Source organism: Ceratotherium simum, chromosome 20 (assembly GCF_057802395.1).
Source record: "Ceratotherium simum simum isolate JZ-2026a chromosome 20, ASM5780239v1, whole genome shotgun sequence".
Lineage (NCBI taxonomy): Eukaryota > Metazoa > Chordata > Mammalia > Perissodactyla > Rhinocerotidae > Ceratotherium > Ceratotherium simum.
Window position 1 is genome coordinate 21,332,439 of NC_141919.1, and position 11,747 is coordinate 21,344,185.

The 11,747-nt window shown below is 40.7% G+C and overlaps 1 non-coding gene across 1 annotated transcript; it reads right to left on the reverse strand.

The window, feature by feature from the left end:
• Nucleotides 1-11,248: 11,248 nt before the first annotated feature.
• LOC147914379 (small Cajal body-specific RNA 20) lies at nucleotides 11,249-11,380 on the reverse strand. The gene has a single exon (XR_015555500.1).
• Between the last annotated feature and the right edge of the window lie 367 nt (nucleotides 11,381-11,747).

Below are 11,747 nucleotides of genomic sequence, written 5' to 3' on the forward strand. Positions count from 1 at the left end.
GATTTATGGATTTTATGAAGCCTATTAAAAAAAAAGATTCCTGATTTAAACAATTTATTTTATTTTATTTTATTTTTCCCCCCAAAGCCCCAGTAGATAGTTGTACGTCATAGCTGCACATCCTTCTAGTTGCTGTATGTGGGACTCGGCCTCAGGATGGACGGAGAAGTGGTGCCTCGATGCGCACCCGGGATCCGAACCCGGGCCACCAGCATCGCAGCGCGTGCACTTAACCACCAAGCCACAGGGCCAGCCCTAAACAATTTAAAAGAAGAAAATACGGCTATTAGAAACAGGACCTTTCTTTATAATATATCTCATATCAAAGCTTTGGTTTTTTTAGATTACTAAATCTAAAACTGCGTATAGAAGAGTTGAAATTATATACTATGCTAAATGCAAAGTGTGTAAGAGAAGCAGGGCAGAGCTGCAGTAAGAGAACTGAGTTAAGCATCATGTCTGGGCTTCCACACTTGGCTAATGGCGTACCTAACCTCTCTGGGGCTCAGTCTTCTCATCTGTAATTGAGCGGTTTGAGTCAGAAGACATAAGGTGTCCCATGACTTTGTACTATTAACCAATAAATTTGACTTGCATTCTTTCTTTTCAGTAAAATTTTGAATAAAAAGGAAATTAAGATATGTAAGACCTTGACACTGATCATTACAAAACGTTATTGAGAGAAAAGGTAAAGATGTCTACTCTCCCTAAATTGATCTACAGATTCAATGGTACCCCAACCAAAATCCTAGCAGGTTTTTTCTGTGTATATTTGTTGAGGAAGATTCGCTGTCAGCTAACATCTGTGGCAGTCTTCCTCTATTTTGTGTGTGGGTCGCCACCAAAGCACGGCTGCCGCCGAGTGGCGTAAGTCAGTGCCTGGGGAACCAAACCCGAGACGCCGAAGCAGAGCGCATGGAACTTAACCACTAGGCCACGGGGCTGGCCTCAGTTTTGTTTTTTTTAAATGATGGAAAATTGACAAGTGATTCTAAAATTTATGTGTAAATGTGAAAGGCCAAAATTTTCCAAGAAAGTTTTGAAAACAAAACTGGAGGACTTATGCAATCAGATATCAAGACCTATTATAAAGCTATGGAAATTAAGACAGAGTTGTAATGGCCCAAGGATAGACTAGGAGACCAAGCATGTATGAGTGTACTTTAGACTCTCGCACATATAAAGTCCCTTGATTTATGACCAAGGTGGCTGCAGTGCTGTTAGGAAAAGATGGTATTTTCAATAAATCGGCTGGGTCAATATTCATATGGAAAAAAAAAAATTTTGATCCCTACCTTACACCATACTCAAAATTCAACTTGATGTGAAAAGTAAGACAATTAAGCTTTTAGAAGAAAACATAGATGAATATCTTCATGATTTTGGAGTAGGCAAAGATTTCTTAAATATAATATAAAAAGCTAAACATAAAAAAAAAAGAATTGGATTACATTAAAATTAAGAACTTCTGTTCTTCAAAAAAGACACCATTCCATTAAGTTAAGAAAAAAAAAAAAGCAACAGAGTGGGAGAAGATATTTGCAATACACAGTTCCAATAAAGGAATTGGATTTAGAATATATTAAGAACTGCTTTAAGTCAATAAGACAGCCAATCCAATTTTTAGAGAAGGGAAAAAGGCTTGAACAGGCACATCATAGATGTCTGTTATTGGCAAAGAAAGGGAAAAAGAAAAACTCTGAAAAGTATGAGCCTCTTACCAAAGGAAAATTGAGTTTCTCCTACCTATGGAAGGACTTCCAAGGCACTCCTTAACTGGCTTTATAGTAATAGTTCTGTAATCTGAGTAGCTAAAAAGGACAAATTAGTCATGGGATAGCCTCCCCTCCCCTTTGTTTTCTCCCTCATTCTACAGAAAAATATTTTGCGTTCTTTCATCAATTCTTTTCCTTATCTACTCCAACAAATAATTTTCACATCCTCAACACTCAAAAATAAGAGAAATATTGAGTACAATCTTATGTCATTCTGGGCCATTTCTATTCCTTATACCAGCACTTAGCTCTGTGGTTTTCTAACTGTGACACATTCTCCTCTACAAACTCTTCAAAGGGGATGAAATTTAAATCAACTACAACTCTTGTTTTTGCCACACGCTTGAGCTGATCAAAAGATTCATCCATATCTAGCAGATTAAGCACTTACTGTGTGGATCAGAGCAGAAGAGCATATCTTCAAAGTGGTTTAAAAGAGAAAAAAAAGCATCACCTTGCAATTTTATCAGAAAGCGTTACCGCTCAACGTGGGCCTTCTGCTCGCCGAAAGACATGCCAATAGTTAAGAGGCAAGGTGGTAGGAGAAAAAAGACTTTTTTTATTACAGCTTGCTAACAAGAGGGAAGATGGCCGACTCATGTCCAAAAGAACCATTAAGGGGGCATGAAATCTTACAGCAGTTATATAGGCCATTGTGTTATTGGGGAGGGGGTTAGGAATGTTGACCTTCGGGTGTTACATACTGGGAGCGCCACACCAGATCTTTCGGTTTTCACTGATGATGGCTATCAGCATAGACTCACTGTTCGGGGGTCATCACATGCCTAAGGAACTCAAAAAAACGAAGTTATCATCTTATCGCAGCTGGGAGGTACATGCACAAGCAGGGGTGGTAAAACCTACAGAGCAGTTAGATCTCCTGGAGGGTGCAAATCCAGCTGGGTTAGTTTGTCAGAGGTCATTCAAAGTTACAATAGAGTTTTTCTTTTCTACAATATGGCTTCCCTTATGTCAACCTTGTCTTGAGCTGGTATCAAAAGCACCATCCATGTAGTAATCAGTTCTACCTTAACAGGGTGACCAAGTAATTAAAGGGTGAATGAACTACAATAATTGTGGCAAGCTCAATTTTATGAAACATGATCTTAAATACTTCATTTTTATCTCCAGTAAAAGTAAATACATGGGCAGTTATAAAAATTAATATTATTGTAATTTTGGTTTGTAACTCCACTTTTTATTTTCTACATAACTTAAAAGATAAATGCATAAAATTATTAATCTGTTATTGTGCACACAATGTATAAAAATGTAATTTGTGAGTTTTTGTATACTATTACAATTAAGTTGGTATAAATTCAAATTAGATTTTTATAACTTTACAATGTTAAGTGCAATCCCCATCATAACCACAAAGAAAATATCTATAGAAAATATGCAAAATGAAATGAGAAGGGAATCAAAATCTGTCACTACAAAAAAATTAACTAAACACAAAATGTAGTAATGGAGGAGATGATGGACGAAAAAAGCTATAAGGGATATAGAAAACAGATAGCAAAATAGCAGAAGTCCCTCCTTAGCAGTAATTAGTTTAAATGTAAATGGATTAAACTTGCCAGTCAAAAGGCAGAGATTAGCAGAATGGAAACAGGATCCAACTAACCCCTTTACAAGAGACTCACTTTAGATCCAAAGACACAAGTAGATTGAAAGTGAAAGGATGGAAAAAGTGACTCCATTCAAATAGTAATTAAGGACTTCACTTTTAAATCCTTCAAGTATGCTGCCAAAAATTCTTGTATTTAGACTATGATGTGATTACCACTGATGAGTTCTATGTGCATCTTATGTTGCATATTACCTTAAATCATCATTCCATTTTCAGTTACAGAGCTAACTACAATTCTTACCATGGACTTTTTTTGTATTCCTGTAGTATGGGTTCCATCCCATGCTCACCACCATCTTATGGACATCTCCACTTCCAACACTGGGCCAACCATAATACATGCCAGTGGATACATCAGCTGGGAGATTATCTACTACTTGTTCAGGAAAGTCAGCCAATCAACAGAAGTATATATTTTGAGTGTTAAGAGTTTCATATTAAATATTTATAAAAACCGCAAGCAAGGTTAGTCTAAATCATTATGCTCACAAGATTCTTAGAACTTGCCTTTGATTATCAATCCCATCATTCCACAATCTGGCTCTGATTCCTTTCTCCCCTTCACGTGGATAGGTTAGGAACAAGGTACCAAAAACAGTTAAGTGTATAAAGCTTGCCCAAAAAACATACACTCTTGAGGTAGGGGGAAAAAACAAGTGCACAAACAGCTGGATTTTTTAGACCTGGTCTTTCTTGAGGAGGTTCAGAATCTCTTGAAAAGATTCTTAATTTTGAAATACACAAGCCTTGGCCCCAAGCTCAAAGACTAGGGGCAGCCCTGTGTGTACTTTTAAGGATGAATTATGCATACCGTCAGGTCCCGACTACTAAAACTAATGTAGACAGACCAAAAAATATGTGGTTCTCATTCGACTGCCAATAACAGATTTAAAGAAAAGAAAACCTTACAGTGGGCTTGAGAATTTAGCCAATCTGGCCCACACTGCGTTTCTAACGGGGAAGTGGCGTGCCCAGCTTAGCAGATCGATGAGAGCTGGACAGGGAGGCGGGGGGGGGGGGGGGGGGGCCCGAAACTCAGCTCCGGCTTCCCGCCCTCCCCACCCCTCAAGCCCGGTGCGGTGGGCTCAGAGCCTGGGGCACGGACGGGCTGCTCAGACCGACCAGAGGTCCTCCGCCTCAACAGAGCAGGAACAGGGCGGGGGGGATGGTTAGCTCCGGCCGCTGGCCGACGACCCGGCCCCGCGCCCGCGGCTGACGTCCCCACCCCCACGTGATCCGGCCCTGGGTGGGGGCTCCGCGCCCCTCCCCCGCGCTCCCCCGTGGGGCGCCCGGCTGCTCGGGGCCGCGCCCGAAGCCCCGCCCACTTGGCCGCGGCAGGAGCCTCCGGAGGCGACCGCCCAGGGAGCGCGGGCGGCCGGGTCCGCGCGTCCGGCGGGGCCGCGGTGGAGGGGGTGCCGGACTCCAGACCCGGACATGGGCGGGAGCTCGGCCGGCCAGGTGGGCGGCGCCGACGACACGCCGCGGGGAGCCCCTCCCGTCGCGGACCCAACAGAAGCCGCGGGCGGCTGGGAGGCCGCGTCTCTGTCCCGGGAGCGGTGGCGACGGTGGAGTCAGTGCGGGTGGGAGCGCGGAGCGCGGCCGGCGTGTCCGCACACGTTGTCTCCTTGTCTTGTCTCAATTGCATTCGCTGGTACTTCCAGTAGGGTGTTGAAAAGGAGGGTGAGAGGGGACATCCTTGCCTTGTTCCTCATCTAGGTGGGAACACGTCTAGTTTGTCACCGTTAAGTATGTTGTTGGCTGTAGGTTTTTTTTTTTTTTAATTTATTTTTAGTTACTTATTTTTCCTCCAAAGCCCCAGTAGATAGCTGCATGTCACAGCTGCACATCCCTCTAGTTGCTGAATGTGGGACGTGGCCTCAGCATGGTCGAAGAAGCGGTGCGTGGGTGCGCACCCAGGATCCCAACCGGGCCACCAGCAGCGGAGCGCGCGCACCCAACCGCCAAGCCATGGGGCCGGCCCTAGCTGTAGGTTTTTTGCGGATGTTCTTTATCCAGTTCAGGAAGTTCCTCTCTGTTTCTAGGTTGCAGAGAGGTTTTATGCTGGTGTTGAATTCTGTCACATGCTTTTTCTGCATCTATTGATAGAATCATTTGATTTTTCTTAGCCTGTTGATGTGATGGATTCCATAAATTGATTTTGGAATATTGAACCAGCTTTCCATACCTGGGATAAATCCCCCCTTAGTCATGGTTTATGATTATTTTTATACATTGTTGGGTTCAATATGCTAATATTTTGTTGAGGATTTTTTTTGTGTATGTGTTATGAGAGGTTCCGGGGATTCGATTGGAGATGTAAAAGAAACTTTCCACTTCAAACAAATGGACTGAAGGTATATTTTATTATATAGAGGAGAGTAAAGGCGATAGTCTGAAAACAGATCCGAATAGGTCAAATAATAAGAGGGAAAAACACCAGCTTGATTGGAAAGGGAAACACCAGATGACTGAGATAGCAGGAGATTTGAATAGGTCATACAATAAGAGGGGAAAACATCAGATCTATCGGAAAGGGAACACCAGATCGACTGAAGGGAAATGACACAAATCAACTGGAAAGAGGAACACCAGGTTGACCAAAAAGAGAACATGTCAGATCGGTTATTCACAACATCCATGCCCCACTGCTGGGGAGAGTCCCTTCAATTGACACGGCTGGGCGGGAATCGCACGTCCTAGGCAAGGCGTCCCTTCCACAGGTGAGACTCTCGCCAGGCCTCAGTTTCCAGCAGTTTATATAAGCAGTTACAGAGTTTACAGAACAAGCATTCAGTGTTCCCATGCACAAATGGTTATCAATGGCATATGTGCACTGAGCCTCCTGGTTATCATCCCAGCCCGGCAGTTGTGTACGTGCATTGTTTTCCCTGGTTATAGTCCCAGCCCGGCACAGATAGCCGGTCTGCCCCAGGCTGTGATGGCCAAAGGACCTTGAAATGTTACAAATTGCAACTATCCCCATGGGAGAAAGGCCAGTTCCCGGGAAAAAGGCCAATTCCCACCACACAGAAAGCAGCTTTATATTTCTTTCTGTGCTGGTGGCTGTAGGTTAATGGAACGGCCAAACATGGCTGTACTCATTTCAAGACATTTTGTGAGGAAGATTAGCCCTGAGCTAACATCTGTTGTCAATCCTTCTGTTTTTGCTGAGGAAGATTGGCCCTGGGCTAACAACCATGCCCATCTTCCTCTACTTTATACATGGGAGGCCTGCCACAGCGTGGCTTGATAAGTGGTGGGTAGGTCCCAGCCATTATCCGAACCTACAAACCCCGGGCAGCTGAAACAGAGTGTGGGAACTTAACCACTAGGCCACAGGGGCAGCCCTTGTTGGGGATTTTTTTTTAAAATCTATGTTCATGAGAGATATTGGTCTGTAGTTTTCTTGTAATGTCTTTGGTTTAATATTAGGGTAATGGCCTCATAGAATGATTGAGGAAGTATTCCCTCTGTTTCTATGTTATGAAAGAAATTTTAGGGAATTGGTATAATTTCTTCCTTAAATGTTTGGTAGAATTCACCAATGAACCATCTGGGCCTGGTGCTTTCTGTTTTGGAAGGTTATTAATTATTGATTCAGTTTCTTCTCATGAGTTTTGGAAGATTGTGTCTTTCAAGGAATTGGTCCATCTCATCTAAGTTATCAAATTTGTGGGCATAGAATTGTTCATAGTATTCCTCTATTATCCTTTTAATGTCCATGGGATCTGTAGTGATTTCCCCTCTTTCATTTGATATCAGTAATTTGTGTGCTCTTTTTTTTTTTCTTAATTAGCCTGGTTAAAGTTTTATTGATTTTATTGATCTTTTCAGAGAACCAGCTTCTGGTTTCATTGGTTTTTCTCTGCTGATTTTCTGTTTCACTCAATTTCATTGATTTCTGCTCCAATTTTTGTTCTTTCTTTCTTTCTACTTACTTTGGATTTAATTTGCTCTTCTTTTTCTAGTTTCCTAAGATGGAAGCTGAGATGATTGATTTTAGATCTTTCTTCTTTTCTAGTATATGTGTTCAATGCTATAAATATCACTCTAACCACTACTTTGCTGCATCCCACAAATTTATCAAAATTGTATTTTTATTTTCATTTAGTTTAAAATATTTCAAAATTTCTCTTGAATTTCTTTTTTGACCCATATGTTATTTTGAAGTGTGTTGTTTAATCTCCAAGTATTTTGTGATTTTCCAGCTATGTTTCTGTGATTGAATTCTAGTTTAATTCCCTTGTGGTCTGAGAGCAGACATTGTATGATTTCTATTCTTTTAAATTTGTTAAGGTGTTTCTTTTTTTTAATTTATTATTTTTTTATTGATGTTTTAATGGTTTCTAACATTGTGAAATTTTGGGTTGTACATTTTTGTTTGTCCATCATGTTAAGGTGTGTTTTATGGCCAGAGTGTGGTCCTTGGTGGTTTATGTTCCATGTGAGCTTGAGGAGAATGTGAATTTTGCTGTTGTTGGATGAAATGGTCTGGAGATGTCAGTTAGATCCAGTTGATTGATGATGCTGTTTAGTTCAGCTGTATCCTTAATGATTTTCCTGCTGGATCTGTCCATTTCTGATAGATCGGTGTTGAAGTCTTCAACTGTGATAGATTCATCTGTTTCTCCCTGCAGTTCTCAGTTTTTGCCTCACGTATTTTGATGCTTTATTGTTAGGTGCATGTGCACTAAGGATTGTTAGATCTTTTGGATAATTGACCCCTTTTTCATTAGGTAATACCCGTCTTTATCCCTGATAATTTTCCGTGCTGTGAAGTCTGCTCTGTCTGAAATTAATATAGCTACACCCATCCTCTTCTGATTAGTATTAGCATGGTGTGTGTTTCTCCATCCTTTTACTTTTAATCTGTATGTGTCTTTATATTTAAAGTGGGTTTCTTGTAGACAACATATAGTTGGATCTCGTTTTTTAATCACTCTGACAATCTTCATCTTTTAGTTGGTGTATTTAGACTGTTGACGTTTAAAGTGATTATTGATATAGGTGGATTAACAGCTACCATATTTGATACTGTTTTCTATTCGTTGCACCTGTTCTTTGTTCCTATTTTTTGTCTTCCATTATTTTTCTACCATTTATGAGTTTTTATTTATTTATTATTTTTTAATTCAGGTAACATCAGTTTATAACATTATATAAATTTCAGGTGTACATCATTATATTTCAATTTCTATATAGACTACATAGTGTTCACCACCAAAAATCTAGTTGCCATCTGTCACCGCACAAATTTTCCCCTTTACCCCTTTCACCTCCCTCTACCCCACTTCCTCTCTGGTAACCGCCAGTCTATTCTCTGTATCCACATGTTTGTTTGTTGTTCTTGTTTTATCTTCCAGATATGGAGTGAAATCATACAGTATTTGGCTTTCTCTGTCTGACTTATTTGCTTTGCTAATACCCTCAAGGTCCATACATGTTGTCACAAATGGCAAGATTTCATCTTTTTTTTTTTTATAGCTGAGTAGTATTTAATTGTGTATATATATATATACACATTTAAATATATATATATACATATATATATACACGCATATATACGCATACGCATATATATACATAATTAAATACATATATATATATACATATATATACCGCATCTTTATCCATTTATCTGTTGATGGGCACTTAGGTTGTTTCCAACCTTGGCTATTGTGAATAATGCTGCGGTGAACATGGGGGTGCATATATCTTTTTAAATTAGTGTTTTCGTGTTCTTTGGATAAAGTGAATAGCTGAATTGTTTGGTAGTTCTATTTTTAATTTTTTTCCAGTAATTTTATTGAGCTCATAATGGTTTATAACATTGTGTAATTTTGGGTGTACATTATTGTTTATCAATTTCTGAATAGACTTCATCATGCTTACCACCAATAGTCTAATTTTTGTCCATCACTAAACATATGTGCCCCTTTACCCCTTTTACCTACACCCCCAACCCCCTTCCCCTCTGGTAACCACTGATCTGTTCTCCTTATCCATGTATTTGTTATCTTCCACATAGTGAAATCATGCAGTGTTTGTCTTTGTCTGGCTTATTTCGCTTAACATCATACCCTCAAGGTCCATCCATGTTGCAAATGGGACAATTTTGTCTTTTTTTATGGCTGAGTAGCATTCCATTATATATATATAGCTCATCTTCTTTATCCGTTCATGTGAAGAAGGGCACTTGGGTTGCTTCCACATCTTGGCTATTGTGAATAATGCTGCAGTGAACATAGGGGTGCATAAATCTCTTCGGATCACTGATTTCAAGTTCTTTGGATAAATATCCAGTAGTGGGGGGCTGGCCCGGTGGCGCAGCGGTTAAGTGTGAGCGCTCCGCTTCGGTGGCCCGGGGTTCCTGGGTTTGGATTCTGGGCGCGCAACGACGCACCGATTGTCAAGCCATGCTGTGGCGGCGTCCCATATAAAATAGAGGAAGATGGGCATGGATGTTAGCCCAGGGCCAATCTTCCTCAGCAAAAGAGGAGGATTGGCATTGGATGTTAGCTCAGAGCTAGTCTTCCTCACACACACACACACACACAAACCCAGTAGTGGGATAGCTGGATCATATGGTATTTTAATTTTTAATTTTTTGAGGAATCTCCATACTGTTTTCCATAGTGGCTGTACCAATTTACATTCCCACCAACAATGCACGAGTGTTCCCTTTTCTCCACATACTCACCAACCCGTGTTATTTCTTGTCTTTTTGATAATAGCCATTCTGACAGGTGTGAGGTGATATCCCATTGTGGTTTTGATTTGCATTTCCCTGATGATTAGTGATGTTGAGCATCTTTTCATGTGTCTTTTGGCCATCTCTATATCTTCTTTTGGAAAATGTCTATACAAGTCCTCTGCTCCTTTTTTAATCAGATTGTTTTTTTGATATTGAGTTGTATGAGTTCTTTATATATTTGGGATAGTAACCCCTTATCAGATGTATCCTTTGCAAATATCTTCTCCCATTCAATAGGTTGCCTTTTTGTTTTGTTGATGGTTTCAGTGGTTGGGCTTTCTGTTGACCAGTCCCCAACCTGAAGCCATCTAGGGGCCCACCATAAGTCATCTCATTAGTATAACAAAGACCTTGCTGTCCCTCAGGAAATTCTAAGGGTTTTAGAAGCTGTGTGCCACGAACTGGGACAAAGACCAGACAAATTCTTTATTATGCAACGTAAAATATATTACATAGTCCAAAAAATATGTGAATAATCAAAATTAAAATTATCTAGTGAAAATATCAGCAATTGAATTTTAAAATGTTTAGTATCTAGTTTACTATTACCTTTCGTGTACCAGACAGGATGCTGTGTGACAGATTTCAAACAACAGAGGATTCTGGCCCTGCATATCCTAGTGGCTTTGACTCTTAAGTAAGTCTTCATTTTCCAGTCCTTCGGTAAAACTCCTTACATCCCTCAATTGTTGTGAAGTACCACTGAGCTCATGCCTGTGAAAGAACTTTGTAAAATGCAAAGCTTATAATGTAAAAGTAATAATATGGTTATCATCATCGACAGCAGCTCTGATGTCAAGAGTAAATGACTCACTGGTTCCAAGTTCAGCCCTAAGAAAACTGTTTTAGTCAGCTTGGGCTTCCACAACAAGCTACTACAGACTAGGAGCTTTAAACAACAGAGATTTATTTCCTCACAGTCTGGAAGCTAGAAGTCTAGGATCAAGATACCAGTGGGGTTGGTTTCTGGTGAGACCTCTCTGGCTTGTAGATGGCTGCCTTCTTGCTGTGTCCTCACATGGCCTTTCCTCTGTGTGTGGACGGAGAGAGAGAGCTCTGGTGTCTCTTCCTCTTCCTTTTTGTTTTACATGTCTGAGGTCAGAAAACAAGGCTGCCCAGCTCATGGCGGCCCTGATGATGATCCTCAGGGGCTGATTTTGGCCTCCAATCCTGGCTGCAGAGAAAAGGGACCCCCTACAGCCCCATGGGAAAGAGGCCCTCTTTCTCTTCTTATAAGGACACCAGTCCTATCAGATTAGGGCCGAAACCTTCTGACACCATTTAACCTTAATTATCTTTTTAAAGGCCCTATCTCCAAATAATACCATCACTTTGGGGGTTTGGGCTTCAACATATGAATTTGGGGGGGCACAATTCAGTGCATAATAAAAACCGTAATCATGAGGGCGATGGAGCTCCTGAGATCCGGGTTTTCATGCAGAGGAGGGTCTTAAATTTATTGATAAATTCAACCCCAATATTGCTGCCTTTAGTAATAAGAATGGCAAAGTGTTAATCAGTAGTTCCCATAACTTTTAAAAAAACATCTGTTAAACAAATTAGGACAGGGTTTCCCAAAGGGTAT